The sequence below is a fragment of the Astatotilapia calliptera genome, chromosome 7 (assembly GCF_900246225.1).
Source record: "Astatotilapia calliptera chromosome 7, fAstCal1.2, whole genome shotgun sequence".
Lineage (NCBI taxonomy): Eukaryota > Metazoa > Chordata > Actinopteri > Cichliformes > Cichlidae > Astatotilapia > Astatotilapia calliptera.
The window spans coordinates 18446740-18462897 of NC_039308.1; the positions used below are offsets into that span (position 1 = coordinate 18446740).

The following is a 16158-nucleotide window of genomic DNA, read 5'->3' on the forward strand; positions in this document are numbered from 1 at the left end:
TAGTCCCACACGTGGGAAATTTGTTTTGTCACAGCAGAAAATGGACAGTGCAAAGTTATATAGCAAAAATGAGAGAACACTGGAATACAATAAGGATAAGATACTGTAAACAACTGTACACAATAGAATAGCATAAAATAAAATACTATATACAATAGAATAAAATAAAATAATATATACAATAGGATAAAAATAGAATACAAATGCTATATACAACAATTATTGTACTGACCCTGTTTTTTTCTGTAGTTACAGATGAACGATTATGCAAGGTGAACGAGAAATTAAACTGGATGCAGTAATGTGTTTTTTAGTACTTCTGATAAGATACATCGTCTGCCAGTTTGTCAGCAACTATCTTAAATAAAGACAACATGAATCTATAAAGAAGATATACAATCCTTTTATGACAGTGTTTACTGGAGGAAAATTAAAAGGAGCGTATCCTCATTACATCCTCTTAGTTACAGGACGCGCAGGCAATAGTGGCGAGGGACAGCTGCGGTTCTCTCCTCTGTGAAAGAGCAAAGGTACTGGCTGATGACGATGTACAAGTGCTTGATGTGATGTGAGAGTCTGGGAATTGTTGTGAGATTGTGTCATATCTACCAAATGTGTTCATTTTTATATGTGTATTTCATACCTGTGAAGGATTCTGATGTATGGATGCTGTACTAACTATTGCTACAGTGTACAGTATTTTTATAATACTTAATGCTGATGAACCAATAGCATGGATAGGATCACTGCAAATAAAAAATAGGAAAACGTGCACAATAGTATTGTTTATAGAGATGAATTTAACAGCATTAAAGCTTTAAAAGTGACAGCACCACTGAAAGTTGAGGCGGCGGAAGTTGAACCGTGAACATGTTCCAACTGTGGCGCAGGTGTGAGCTAGCCCAGATTTTCTGTTGGGCTAACTCAAGAAGCAAACATTGCCAAGGCTGCACAGCTGGTTGTTTATATTTAATGTCCCAAGATGAACAGGGGGCATTGATTTTCAAAGCACAAAAACACTCTGCTCTTGCTTATAGGTTCGGTCGAGGACACTGCAGGACAGGAAGACTTTGACAGCATACTTTATATGGTGCATCATAGTTTTCTGTGCATGTCATTTATCAAACTGAGCCAGCAGCTAAGAAACAGCTTGTGTGTGAAGTAAAGGAGGAGATGTGCTGTGAGGCTAGTTGATCAGGCCCCTGAAGATATTGATGAATGCATTAGCTTAACAGACATTTGAAAACAGAAGATTCACGTATTGCAGCTTTGGTAAAACTGATGCTCATTGTGACTGCACCATTGGACTGCACCATGACATTTTGACTGGACATTTCTAGTCTGCATTAGGATATTGTTACATGAGAGTCTAGGGACTGCTTGGATCTAGGGTTCGGCCTCTTGAAACATATGCTTTAATGCTTTCTCTTTTCTTAACAGTGGCTCTTTTAGCTCAATCTTCTGTTATGCATTTTCCATGGTCAGAATAAAGTCATGTTGCCGATGGACTCTGCAGACTTTGGCTAAATTGATGACTAATTACATAAAAATGGCAGTGCTATTGTTTTTATGAATTGAATTAAAAACATAGACCATAAAGCATTTGCAGCATTAATGCAAATGAAGAAAGGCAACATAAACATGAAATAGCTACATCCTGTAAATCCAAATGCTGTGTCTATGAGGGGTGGGTAACTCATTTGGGAAACTTAGATTGTGGAGTAAGGTACCAGTGAGATTAATTCAGTTCTGCTCAATATCAATTTTATCTCTTTATAAACTGCCACTGGTAAGAAAAGATGCTACATTTAAGTGACTGAAATGTGAAATCAGCGGAGCAAGTGCGCCAACATTTTATCACTAGCCCCAGCAAACATGCTGTTAACTCCATGAACTCCCTCTCGTAGTCTCTTTCACGGCATGCATTGCTTCCAGCTCCTTAATAAACTCTTTGGTTATCCCACGTACAAAGAGGAGTCACTGAGCTGTCATGGAAACCCCAGATCTCATCCAGAGCCAAGTAGAAAAAGGTAAAATTGAAGCTGAAGGATTTTAAATTTAAGCTAACGCTGGTACAATGCTTCAAGTGGCAACATCTATGTTAATATTGTACACGGTCCCTTTTCAAATAAAATCAAGAATTTTTTAAAAACATTTTTAAAAAGAGACTGATATCCTAGAGCCACGTTGTTATGATTCGCCTGGAGAGGGGCAGGTTCTCAAATGCTTCTTTTTTTGCGGGGTATGTTAGCGCATTACACTTTGGAAAACTCCCCATCAGTGAAATGCTTACTGCTTATTGTTGTTATGGGAAATCACAGAGCTGGTCTTGACTGCTGCGTCCCTGGATGTGTGAAACTTGGTAAAAAGTCCTTGTTGCAGCTTTGCTAGTAAAGGTTTAACTGTACGTTCTTGCTCTGCATTAGCCAAGTTTTAACTCTGCTCTGCATGTTTAGTCCCAAGAGTGATTTAAATTGTCATCCACAAACTAAGCACACTGCTTTATCTCAGTCTTCAGTCTATATCTTATTAAAAACTTCTGCATTCTGCATTAAATGAATAACAACCTTCACGGTTAGCAAACCGAGATATCTCATTAAAGTTTGTGCTAATTCAAATACAGTGAAGCTGCATCCGCTTGCACAAACCTGCTTTTATTTAAAATATTACTTCTTACTTTCAAAACTATTAATAAATTAGCGCCAAGTTATCTTAGTGAACTTCTCAAACCACATACTCCTGCTAGAACACTCAGATCTGCCACTCAACTACTTCTGACCCAACCCAGATCTCGACTGAAGTCTCGGGGTGACCGTGCGTTTGCTCTGGCTGCCCCGGTACTGTGGAATACCCTTCCTCTCGACCTCCGCGCATCTGATTCCATTGCACTGTTCAAATCACGATTAAAAACCCACTTATTCAATCTTGCCTTTCCCTCTAGTTAATATTTCTTTTATGATTTTATATCACGCACTTTTATGCTCATTTAAATTCTTGTTTGCTCTGTACCTGTTGCTTTCCTATGTATTAGTGACAGTTATCTGCTTGCATATTTAGTACTTGCTTTGGTCCTATTTCTATTATCCTCCTCATATACTCTATTTTACTTGTTAAGCACCTTGGCATACCCTTGGTTTTTAAGTGTGCTTTATAAATAAAGTTTATTATTATTATTATTATTTTATAATTGATTAAAAAAAGAGCATTTCCCTTTGAAATAACCCAAATAGTAACCCATTCTGTGAGGAGGAGTTATCAAAGAGGGTTTGCTGGCTGAAATGAGAAAACTACACTTATTTTGTTTAATTGCCATTGACCTCATGCAGGCCGGTCAGGGATAACCAAATGGACCAGATGTAGCTCGGGGCCATACAATTCCCAAGTCTGGTTATAATAAAGCTAGCTAAATTAAGTGCTTGAACAAACAATATTGGATACGACTCTAAACCATGTGCATATTTTCGGTCCAGTGTTGATAACCATTTAGCCAGAGAACACTCTTCTCAGTCTTCTATGAATTCTTGCCTACAGTGTTTTCACATGCTTATTTGGACTATCCAAATCAAACCGTGTTCCATAGCATGTGGATGGGTGTCTTGCTATTGAAGGATCCACACATTTTGTTTTTCACTGGCATAAACACACAAGTGAACTCCACCTTGTACTGCAGAGCATGCTAGGTTTCTGGAGGCGAAGCAGACTTGTTTTGTGTTGTGTGTGGGTGTCGTAGGCTGCAGGCTGCAAAAGAGCTCTGTCACGTGTTTTCATGTGTGACAATGTGCCTGTCACACGTTTCATATTTTGTGTGCAGAGGGCCTTCTACTCGCTTAAATGAGAGCTTGAGCCCTTCAGACATTAAACATGTTAAATGATCTTCCCTTGCACAGACAGGGATCTTCTTAGCTTCGTCTCTTTCTTCCCATTTTCTCACACACAAATACACACACAAACAAGCAAGTCAAGTCCCACACAATAGCCTAATGGACTCCTCCAGTCCAATTTTGTCAAGCAAACAAAAATGAAGGACAGTGCTTCTTCCCCCTCCATGCTGTCTGTGTTCTTGTCCTCTCTGTTTTAAGACAAAGCTCTGACGTTGAATGTAATGTGCCTTGAACTGTGTTCTTGCTCAGCTCACAGAGGGAAGCTCGCTCTTGGCCCATAGGGTGGAAAATCCCAGATTGCACCGCTTGAAAGAACGTTTTCCTCCTTGTTCCCTGCAGATTTAACCAATTTCCCCTTTGCCAAGTCTCTCATTACTCCTTCTGTTGTTAGTTGGTCTTGTTAACTGTAGTAGACTGTTTCCAGTAAATTGCTAGACCATATGGTTTAGAGTACAGAGTTAATTGTCAGGCTCAATGATTTGAAAGCAGACAAATGTATAGTGCTCTGCGGCAGAGCTAAGATTCATTGAATCAGTCAGAGGTTTGGTTAGAATACAATATGCTGCAACATACATAACATATATAACATATTTAACAGCATACATATAAAAACAGAGGGATTATGGCAAATATGTGGTTTCAACACATGGGTTCTGTAAATAAAAAATACACAAGGTGTCATTCCTGCATATGGGTGGGTATTGATAAGGTTTTCACGATTCCGATTCCATTTTCGATCCTGCGACAGACTGGCGACCTGTCCAGGGTGTACCCCGCCTCTCGCCCTATGACAGCTGGGATAGGCTCCAGCGCCCCCCGCGACCCTGAAAAGGATAAGCGGAAGCGAATGGATGGGATGGATGGATTCCGATTCCATTTTCGATTCTGTTTAACGATTCGATTCTTTATCGATTCTCTTATCAATTCTTTTTAAAAAAAGAGAACACTAAGGTCGATTAGCTTAGAACTTTGTTTTATATCTTCTCTCCGCAATGCGGTGACGTCATTCAGGGCGACTGGAATCGATAAGGGAATCGTTTGCAAAAATGGCAAACAATTCCAAGGAATTGAAACTGTGGGAACCGGTTCTCAACAAGAACCGGGTTTCGATAGCCATCCCTATTCCTGCAGTATCAAATAATGAATTTGTGCAGCTCATAAACAGAACAGCAGGAGGGAGAGGGGGCCTAGGAAGCAGTGAAGTTAGATGAGTTGCAAATAGGGCAGAAAACTGAATCAAAATAATGAACCATCACACTGAAAATTTAATTCAGTTTTATTTATAGAGCACCAAATTACAAAACAGTCACCTCGAGGTGCTTTATATTGTAAGGTAAAGAGAAAGACAGAGAAAAACCACAGTTATCGACAACACATTCTGAACAAGTAATTGGCGACATTGGGAAGGAAAAACTCCCTTTTAACAGGAAGAACTCTGGCAGAACCAGATCCAGGGAGGGACACTGTGTGCTGTGCTGTGACCAGTTGGGATTGCAGGGATGGAAACAGGAAAAAAAGACACACTGCACATGTTTTGCTTTCAGGATCTGTAGCATTTTGTAATGTGTAAAACTAATAATGTGCTGCAATTACTGCAATACCACAGATGAATATTAGTTAAAAGGCACAATATGGGCCGTTAATAGCCCCTACAGATATTTGACTGATACTTAACAGCGACGTGTGTTGGTGTTAGTTTTCCAAGTGTTGTAATAAAATCTACTTTTGTGTGAATTGTAATATTATATACTTTCTGTTATGGCTATTTTGTAGCTGAATGACCTTTTTGGTTGTCGCAATTTAAGGAATGCCTGATAGATGCAGGCCCAGACGAGCCTTCTGGAGCATGATGACCTTTGTGTCTTCTGTTTGGTGTCCTTCATTTTGCTCCTCCAGAGGCTCAAGGACAGCCTGTCTGGGTGCTGATAGTGCACAAGCTCGCTTATCTCACTGGGGTATAAGACAAACTGAAAATGGGGATGACCATACGTGTTGAATCTGGAATATCCATAATAAATGTATCTGTATTTCATACTGCACGTCAACATCTCTTAACCAACAACTGCTGGCTGGTTTTACAGGTCGCTTTGTATCGTGGTGTCATTGTAAGCTGTGCACGATGTTCAAAATGTTTTATACTGCTCCGTCGGGAGTACTTCTGCTTATTGCATACTCTGACTCTTTTCATCTCTTACTGTTGCTGCCAGTCCGTCTCTCAGCTCAGCCTTTTATTTGATATAAGATATGAACGGACATGTCTGCACAGTAAAGACGGCAAGACTGAAAGCGACAGGAAACAGAATCACGTGTGTATTATTTTCAAACTACCAGCTGTTTCTGGTTATAATTCATAGTAATTAATACTTCCAATCACCTTAAACACCATACTCTTCTTATAATAGTTACAGCAGCACCAGAGCAGTGAAATAGAGATGCTTTTTATCCCAACAACTGTGGCTTATTTTTATCATAATTTTGTTTTTGAAAACACATCGTATTTCAGTATTTAGCAAAAAAGAAGTCCTGATTTCTGTTACCCCTCTCTAGAGTTCTGAGTAGAAAAAAGCTGTCAGCGAAAGCAGCTTTGATCTTCTGTCCTTTCCCATGGGATATCCCCTCATGGAGACTAGTTTCCCTCTGCAGTGTGCGCACAGTACAGAAAGTTGTCACATGACACATCAAGAATCCTCCAAATGATCTATGCTGGTTGATTGTCTCTGCAGCCTAACGCACTTCATGTGCTGTAAGCCATACTACAGTGTCTCCAGTGTTTCTATAAGGGCAACAAAGTCCATTTTTTCAGGCACAGGTACAAGGGTTCAAGGTTTGTATGTGAACAGTTACGTTTTTCTTGTCACTCGTTGTTTTGTTTCATTTTCACTTGCTTTTTTCATATGTTCAGACATAAACACTACTTAAGAACAGAAAAAGATCCTGGTGGCTGTTGAAAAACACACATGTTAGCTCCATTTTCTTGGTTTGCAATTAATGTATAGGTTTGTATTTTTACTGGAATACTGTAACAGAGGCGCAAGTGATCGGTGTAAGGAATACAGTAGAATACTTTGAGTACTGGTTGGTAGTGTTGTAGCTGTGCATGTAGGAAGTATCTTGGTGACATATCCAGGGTCACAGTGAAAGACGAGATGCCTGGTACGTAATGCTATAGTCACACACTGGAAAACAGTGGTTGGAGACGGTGCTATGACCAAGTGTGACCGCGTGCAATCAACTTGTGCTTCTTGTGGTTGTTTCAAACATGGGGACCAAGAAGTGATCACAAAACGGAAAAGTTATGACAAATCAGACTATAAGGCACAAAGAAAGTGCAGCTTTATGGTTTCATGGACAAAAGAATTTCTGTGGCTGCAATATGACGAGCTATATAACCAGGGGTGCACATAAGTGGTCCGCAGGTGCGCATTCGCTGTCAAAATAAAAAACGCGCACAAGATAAGAAGTTAATATTATATAATTATACAATGTTATACTTTAATGTATAATATTGTAAAGGAAACAAAACATCAATCAAAAAATTGCTCTCTTTTTTATTCGGGCTACTTAAATTTATTTTGGGCTACCAAAAACTGAAGAGTCCCTGCCCGAAGGGCTACCAGGGATTTTGAAATTTTGCGAGCCCTGAGATATATATATATTTTTTATTACTTTTTTGTTTCAGCAACATATATACACACACATATATATATATATATACTAGGGGTGCAACGATACACAAAATTCACGGTTCGGTTCGATACTTTGGTGTCACGGTTCGATATTTTTTCGATACAAAAAAAATGTTCATGCCTTTTTAATTTGTCATTTATTAAAATTATAAATATATATTTTAACTCAAAAGTACAGTTTTTAAATTTAATGTTGCTGAAACAACAAAGTAATAAAAAAAATCTATCTGATCGAGAAATCACTCATCTTTGGAAAAGAGAGTTTATTACAGAGAAATGTCTCTTTCCAAAATAAAGCTATACTATACGCTTCTTCTGGGCTATATTCTCAGCAGCATATTAAACATATCAGGTCCCCACAAGGAGAATCATGTGCTAACAGCTGTCTAAATGACTCTGGTAAAGTTTGTAGCATGCCTGCTTGTTGTTTTTGTCTGCTTCCACTTGTCTTTGCCCATCGGTGATTTTGGAGTAAATGTGCAGTCATATTCATTGTGTTCCCACTAGTGCTGTCAGCGTTAATCTCGTTGAAATGACGTTAACGCCACAACACGGCAAGTTAACGAGCCCCGTGCATGGGGCTGGACCGCCAACACGTTAACGAGCTAACTGCGCTAACACACTAGTTCCCACCAATGTAATTAAGCATTGCATGGCACATCCAACATACTGTTTTACTTTAGTCCATGACGCGCTTACCTTCAGGGTCATACGTCACATGAAAACCAAAATAGTTCCAAACGCCAGATCTGAATGAGGGTGGGGGAGGTTCAATTTGCCATGTTGCAAGGAGCTTAGCTTCTGTCTGGCTAGCTTGCCCTGCGCTCAGTGAATCTGCGTTCGACTACTCCGCCTAGGCTGCACTGTCGAGCGCAGATCCACTGAGCGCTCAACACAGACAGCATTGTCAGAAGGAAAGTTGATAAAATAAATTAAAAATTTGTATTGTTCGATACATATACGTACCGAACCGAAAGCACTGTATCGAACGGTTCAATATCAATACGAGTATCGTTGCACCCCTAATATATATATATATATATATACACACACACACACTGATATTGCAAGCGTTGCATCGGCAAGAGGAAGAGTGTCATTAGCTGCAGTTGTTTGGGTTTTTTACGATCCACTCGACTGCAAAAATGTTCATTTTATTTGATGCTCTTTTGAGAATTTTCTCCAGAAACAAAAGTAACAAAAAGAAAAATTCCTGTTCTGTGATCTAAGCCTTCATGACTAAAAATAAAACAAAACCTGAACCATCAAAGGTTCAGCTTGAAAAATAAGTGGTTGATTGACAAAATGGTTTGAGAATATTCGTCCTTATCAACCAACTTATTGAATAATTGACCAATCACTATAAACCTGTTTGTTATTGACTGATTCTGCATGAGGAGCGTAACGATCCCTTGATTGTTTAAAGGCAAGCACCGACACTCATTGCAGACATCCTGTAATGATGCTTTGTGTGCAAATTAATTGATTACTAACTACTGAGGCATTAGGGTTTCACTTCCCAAGAGCTAATGTTGCGGTGGATCAACTTAGCGAAGCACCCTTCATCCATCTGTCATGATGACGTGCTCATGTGCTGAAATCCAGCTGTTTATGTGAATCTAAGCACATACATGGAGGAACCACTATGGCGGTAAACAAATCCATGGCTACAGTATGGACAGGACTATATGTAGCATGTCAGCTGTAGTCATGCAGTCAAGAGATATGTGGAACTAGTTAGTATGATGCTGCTCCACTGCTAGTCAGATGAGTAATTATAACATCAGACTGCCCTCAAGGGTGTATGCATTCACTCTTCCATTTCCTGATTTCCTCTTTTATGTTTTTCTCTTCCTAAAACAATCATCCCGAAAAGACACACACTGTTAATGCCATCATATTTTTTTAACCAAGCTTCAGCTGCAACTTTGATTATGATGATTAAAAAGAAATATATAAAAATCAGTCTAAAATTGCATCACCAGGCAATCTCCACCCCTCCATCCCCAAGTGTATCGGGACGGGTGTGACCTCGATGCACACTGTGATACCGTCCATCTTGCTGATATTTACATGAGCACAGCGGGTCACCCTGTGCAATCCAGTCAAATCCCTCCTGCTCTCACATGAGCACTAATCTTCCCTGACTACCTTCTTAGTACAACCACAACTCAGACTACAGCACTCTCTCTGTCTCTCTTTCACTGCGCTGCTGTGACATTTGCACAAAGGAAAAACTTGCAGTCCTCTTTCTTTCTTTCTTTTTCAGTCTAGCCTTTATTAATGCAGATCTACGGAGATGCTCAGATTGTCTTGACTAAATTAGAAGTCTGATCTGTCAATTCAGATATTTCTATTTTCACTGCTTTCAGGAACTATATTTGACTGCACAATCATTTTGTAGTTTCTCCTTTAAAAAAAGTTTATTTTTTCTGAAGCAATAAAACAATTTAATAAAATTAAGCCCGCCCACGTTCTTGTATAACAGTGTTAAAAAAACCATAAATGAATCGCAGTAAACCCTACTTTATGCTGTGCACATACATACAGAGGATATGAGGTTTAAATGCTCCTCTACTGAGCTTCTTCTTTCATTGCTGCATTGTGCGCTTTCATTTCTGGAGAGTTGCTCCTTGGGATAATTTGAATGAGAAAAAGTCCTGGTCAATGTCAAAACAGAGTAATACTATGTCAGCATTAGTATTTTCTTCTTTTATTTCTGGCCTGGGATTGTTGTGTGAAAGATGCACGCTTCTCTGTCAGCTCATTGTCCGCTCACAGCTCGTTTTTCTTTTTCTTTTTTCCTTCTTCCCTCCCTCAGCCTTACTTCGTAATGATGATTCCTATAATGATGCAGTGAAACTGTCAACAGACTTGCATAACCGAACAGATGACGTTAAAAATGGGTCATGTGGGAAAACGGTTATTCTTGAGGGCACTAACATGTTTTGGACAATATGTCCACACATGCCTCTTTCACTTCCCAGCAATTTTCTCATTGCACCGAGTGCACTGAGTTATAAATGCACTGGTGCTGCTGTCCGAGCTATAAGTACTGCTTGTGTTTGTGTACATGATTTATTAGACCTGAGCTGATGTTATTTTGTTACCACTGCTCAGGTTACAGGTACAAATCAATAGAACATTCATCCATAAATACATTTACTTGTTGTCCTAATGCACCATACCTGTCCTGCGCAGAGCAGGCTAATATAAGCCCTGCAGGAAATTTCTAGAAGAATGCGCATGCATTAACTGCATACGTGAATCCCTACAGACTCTGGGACTGATGTCTATATAATTACAGTAAAAAAAAGGCTTAGCACACAGAGTGGATCACCAATGCTGTCCACGCAGAGAAGATCATAAATTTGATCCCTGCGGGTCTGTGAGCTTCTGCCCCGGAGGACGCTGCCTCTGCCAATGCATCTGTGAATGGTAGAGCGCAGATTAAGGCAGAACAGAAGTGTTAAGGTTATCACGCTCACACGACCAAAATAGACGCAGAGCGGGTGAGACAGCGGGCAAAGTAGCTCGGCTTGCGGTGAAGTGTGATGTGCTTAGTGGAAGAACAAGAGAATAATGCTGACGGACACAGAAACGCTGGAAAGCAGAGCAGATGATCAGCAGCGTTCCCGTGAGGAAGATCTCCTTGGACTGAAAGATGTGATCGACAAGTTCCGAGGGGAAGAGTTGTCTAGTTAAATGTGTCCACTGATTGGCTGGTAGTTAAGCTGCGAGGTGAGGAAGAGCATCAGGATCTTCTGCGATATCACACATCCAGTTTGAGCCCTTCGCTTTCACACATTCACTGGTGATATTTGAGGCACGTTAGCAGTTGTATTTGATGCTCAGAAATTTGCATCTGCTGAGGTCATGAGGGTACATTCAAGCATTGGTAGATGAAATATGTTGCAGAAATCATATCAGAGTGGGTGCACAGGAATAAAAAGAGAACATTTGTGATTCCAGAAGAGGAAAAAATATCAGTGGCCTGTTCAAATTGGAGACAATTCTGATTCACGGTGTCACTGTTTTAGCTGCAAACGTCTGCGTGTGCAGTTATTACTGCAGTTCTGCTCTAAAATCATACAGTTCAATATGATTCTTGAGACTTGTTTTTATGTGAAACACTTCGGCTTCTCTAAGTGTGTCAGGGCCTGTGTGGGATGAGTCCGTATGGTGAAAATATTTTGTTTTCATAACAACTAAATCGATATCTGGAAGAGTAACTGAGGCTGTGATTTTTTTTTAATAATCTTTTGTCTATTGTCTTTACTGATAGCTTAGAGATGAACTGCATGCATCAGTTGGAAATAACAACTACTTAAACAACCTACCAGGTTATTTGGTGAATTTCTATTTAATGCTACTTTTTACCTTGAACAGTTTATATAAATTTTACTGATAATGCTGCTATTTTTTTAGTTTTAAATGCATGCATGAGAGCCTGCGATGAAGAAGCAATGATGGTTTAGGGGGTCCTTTACTATATTAATAGATCATCGCTTGTTTTCTGCCTGTGTTAAGATCCTATTGATCACTATGTGGCTCTTAATTAAGTCTCTGTCTCCTAATTACTGCTGGGCCTCATTACCTAAATGTTCCTCTGCATTGAGATTCAGAGCTTTTTATGCAGCCTATGTACTTGCACGCATGATTTGGCAAGAACCAAGTTACAAGCACAACATTGCTAGAAAGGCTTTTCCTCTCCTCTTACACAGTATCCCAGTCTGTATGATAAGCAGATCTGCTGACTGATTAGCGTCCCAGCACATACAGTATGTTGCCTGAAGCTCTGAAATAATGCCAGCTCTGTTTATATTTATTTATTGCTGAACTATACTTACACCAATGTGATTACACATTGCACATTTCAGTGATGGGATTTATGATTACTTCCAGCAGGCTGCTTTTCTTTCAGAAAGAGACAGACCGGCATTGAAATGTTTTTTTGCCATAGAAAATATAGAATGTTGCTCATTTAGCCTTACATGCTGTTGCCTTTTTTTAAGTAGACCAAGTACAGCGGGCAAAAGCTTTTTAGCCTTCAGAGGAGGAAAGGCAGTAAAAGAAAACAGGAAACTTGCAAATTCCCAGTGAATTCTCATTACGTCCCGGTATGATTTTTTAGAATCCAAGTTCAACTGTAATTTCGTGATTAAGCAAAACCAAAAGAGAGCCAGCAGGAGATTTACAAGATGATGCTAAGCAGGAGAATTCCAGATTTTCCTGGAAGCAGTTTTGTTATCCTTCAATCTAATAGCCAGTGGTGGATTTAATCTCCTCAAATTAGTCCCATGCTAATCCTCGCTAACCTCAAACAGAGGTCACTCATGTCCAATTTGAAGATGCATAAAGAACAGTTTGTAATTGCGTGTTTCAGGCCCACAGCTTGATGCTTGGTGATGAGTAATTCTCTTGCATGCTCTCTTCTCTGTGCATAGGATTCAAAATGTCTGCCTACAGTGCATACATCCACCAGACAGCTCGCAGTTGTATAAGCAAAAACTCTTCGTGCCATACCTTGTGGGCAACATTGATTTGAATTTTAATCCCTGCAGTATTATGTATCAGCATGCTGCTTTACATAAAAATATACCTGCAAAGTTTCAAAATGTTCTCTGCTCTGTTCTAACAACCCATCAAAAGGATGCGGAAAGACCAAGTGCATGAGCGACCTACTGGCTTGACAGAGCTAGCGTGTGACTTTCTATCACTATCATATCAAATCTTGGCTGTTTTTCTCCAATGTATTACAGGATTATGCTGACCTATGCCCTAATTCCCAGTCAAATTTGAGCTTGATGCATTTAATTCCAAGCCTATATTTTGCCAAAGCCAAACAAGAGCATTGGATATGCTTTTGGCTCTGTGTCAGCTCTACCTTTCCTGTGCACGAGGTTTATGAAAACGTTATAGTTGCTCAAAATGAACTCGGATCTGTCATATGACAGATTTGAGTCTAAATTTGGTTTCAAATGTTTATCTCAGAGCGATTCACTGCCACCGAACTGCAAAAACTGTCTTAAACCACAGAATAAACTTTATATTAATGTTGCTATTGGAGCAACATTTTTCAAACATTTTACATTCAGTTAAATTTTATTTATATAGTGCCAAATCAGAACTTTAGATTGTAAGGTAAAGACCCTACAATAATGGAGGGAAAACATGAACAATCAGAGGACACCTTATGAGCAGCCACTTGGCGGAAGTGGGAAAAAAAAAACCTCTCTTTTAACAGGAAAAAACCTCTAGCAGGGCAAGACACAAACAAAATAGAAATAAATGGCCAGTACTGAAAACAAACCTACACTATAGGCTTCGAGTCTTTGTGAAAACAGACTTATCTCTTAAATGGCAGACACTGAGCCTTGAGCTAACAATCTGTAACCACTCTGCACTGGCTGATTTATCAAAATTAAGAAGAAATTTAGACTTTTTAAATGCTGGTCTGACAAAAGTTGAAGCATTTTTAAAGAGTTTAGTAAAAGGATCAATTTGCTTCTTGCCACAATGATAAACGATTGCATAGTACATTTTATAACTCGTGCCATACAGTAAAGTCCTCAGCAGTAGTCACTTTTTTATTTATTTGACCAGCTGTTCAGCTGTTGTCAGAACTCTGTTGCTTTTATTTTTAGATCTGGATTGATTTCCCTTACAGTAAACGTTGAACAGAACACAGGCATATATTAATCATTCCTCTCCATCAGCGGGATGCTCAGACACACTGCTGACTGCACGAAACAGAACGTTGCTGATGGGTGATCGAGTAGGTGCATATTAGCAAATTGAAGCGCATGGTTCTTAGTTGTGACACATATCCTGAGCAAGGGGCCGGCTGTGTGCTACATGAAAGCTTTGCAAGTTGTGTGTTTTCTTTGTCTGCTTGAGTCAAATAGATGTAAATTCGGACCTACACTCTCCGCATTCCTTCCTTTGCCCAATTTGATACAATTCATGTTTTCTTAGAAGCCTTACAGTGAGATAAAACAACAGATTACCACAAAAAAAAGAAAGAAAGAGGCTGTCCAACACAGTTAATTCTCAAAAGAGAAGTTGGATGATCGAGTATGTGCAAATGCTTTCTTTTAATTATGAGAAACACTCTGTAAAGGCAATATGGAGACATTGTGTTTGTATTAGCAGAGTGCGCTTCAGTGAACCATCTCACACAGTTCAAATTTATCCTTACATATCTGCACATCACAGTGAAGGTTATCCTTTTTAATCTGGTGACCTGACCAGCGATCTACACCTGCAGCCTCTTCTTTAAAACCCTATTTGAAAAAAACAAAACAAAAAAACCCCACTCCTGCCTTGTGGCTACCTCCTGCTGCTTGCAGGCTTTTCAAAGTGATGCCGCTGCAATGCAAACCCAAATAAACTCCACATTGTGTTAATGAGCATCTACATCATTTCCTCTCTAGCCTCTCTGACTCAGCGTGACCCAAAGGTCACAGAGGCTTCCCAGCAAAGTGAGACTGTCCCTGGGAATTTGTGAGACCTCCCTGTAACCCTCGCGCGTCATAGAAATGTACCCAAAAAACTTCATCCTTATTTTTCACTCTTTTGCTTATGTATTAACTGAAAAAAGAAAGTGGAGACAGAGTGATCAGCCTTTTCCTATTTCTGCCTATGAGTCATTTGCAATTCAAACAGGGCCCACTACTTCCTGTTTTCTAGTCTTGTTGCAATCCTTCAGGAGCATGCACCTCCAGAAATAGATACCTTTATCACTTCACGGCTACCTTATGCTCTGTCGCTTTCCTTATTATGTCATCAGGCTATATGTAAATATGCATGCGCACATAACAGAGGGAGAGCGAATTCTGCTAAAATAAGAGTACAGATATAGGCAGCAGAAGAGACACTGGGTGCACTGAGACAGCCGTCCTGTAAGCTAGTGGCTAATTTTAGCCTTTCATGGCAGTGCACTATATCTCCCCATGGATGAGTTGAACCATAGAGGGATCTGAGCACCAGCTCAGCCTCTTGTTCTCTCCTCTGTTCTATGTGCGGACACTGTCCTTTATTCAGAAAGGTTACAGGGCAGTCACAATAGACCGGGGTGGAGAGAGGAAGATTAAAAGAGCCTCTAAAACACCTGGGGTTTGGTGGTGGTGGGGGTTTAACAGATGATTTTGCATACAAATGGCAAAACTGGTTCATATCAGCACAGCCTGAAGTCCATGCTCTTGCAGATCTTATTTGGGCTTATTTGGAACTAAATTATATGCAGTAGTAGTAGTGTTTTTGTTAGTGTTTAGGTGCACACAAGGACAGAAAAAGACCATAAATGACCAAGGTTTTAGATATAGAGATAAAGATACTGGTGTGTGTTGTACATATATGTTTACTTACCTGAAAATCCTTGATTTCTTGTATTATATACAAATGTAAACATTTGTCAGTAAAAGGAAACCCCCGAAACAAAAAGTTCATCAGTTCTCATTTAAAAAACAAGCGAAGCGACTATATGTATAATAGGTAGAACAGGTAATGTATGGGGAATGGAAAGACATGAACTTAAAATAGATGGTAATTACCTGAAATGTCTCAATTCAACAAACTGGCGAATGGGG

General features: G+C 39.6%; 1 protein-coding gene across 1 annotated transcript in view; it reads left to right on the top strand.

Annotated features, from left to right (window-relative positions):
- The window catches only part of hcn1 (hyperpolarization activated cyclic nucleotide-gated potassium channel 1), a 67870-nt gene that overhangs the window by 13705 nt on the left and 38007 nt on the right, over window positions 1–16158 (top strand). The gene's annotated exons all lie outside the window — the stretch shown is intronic.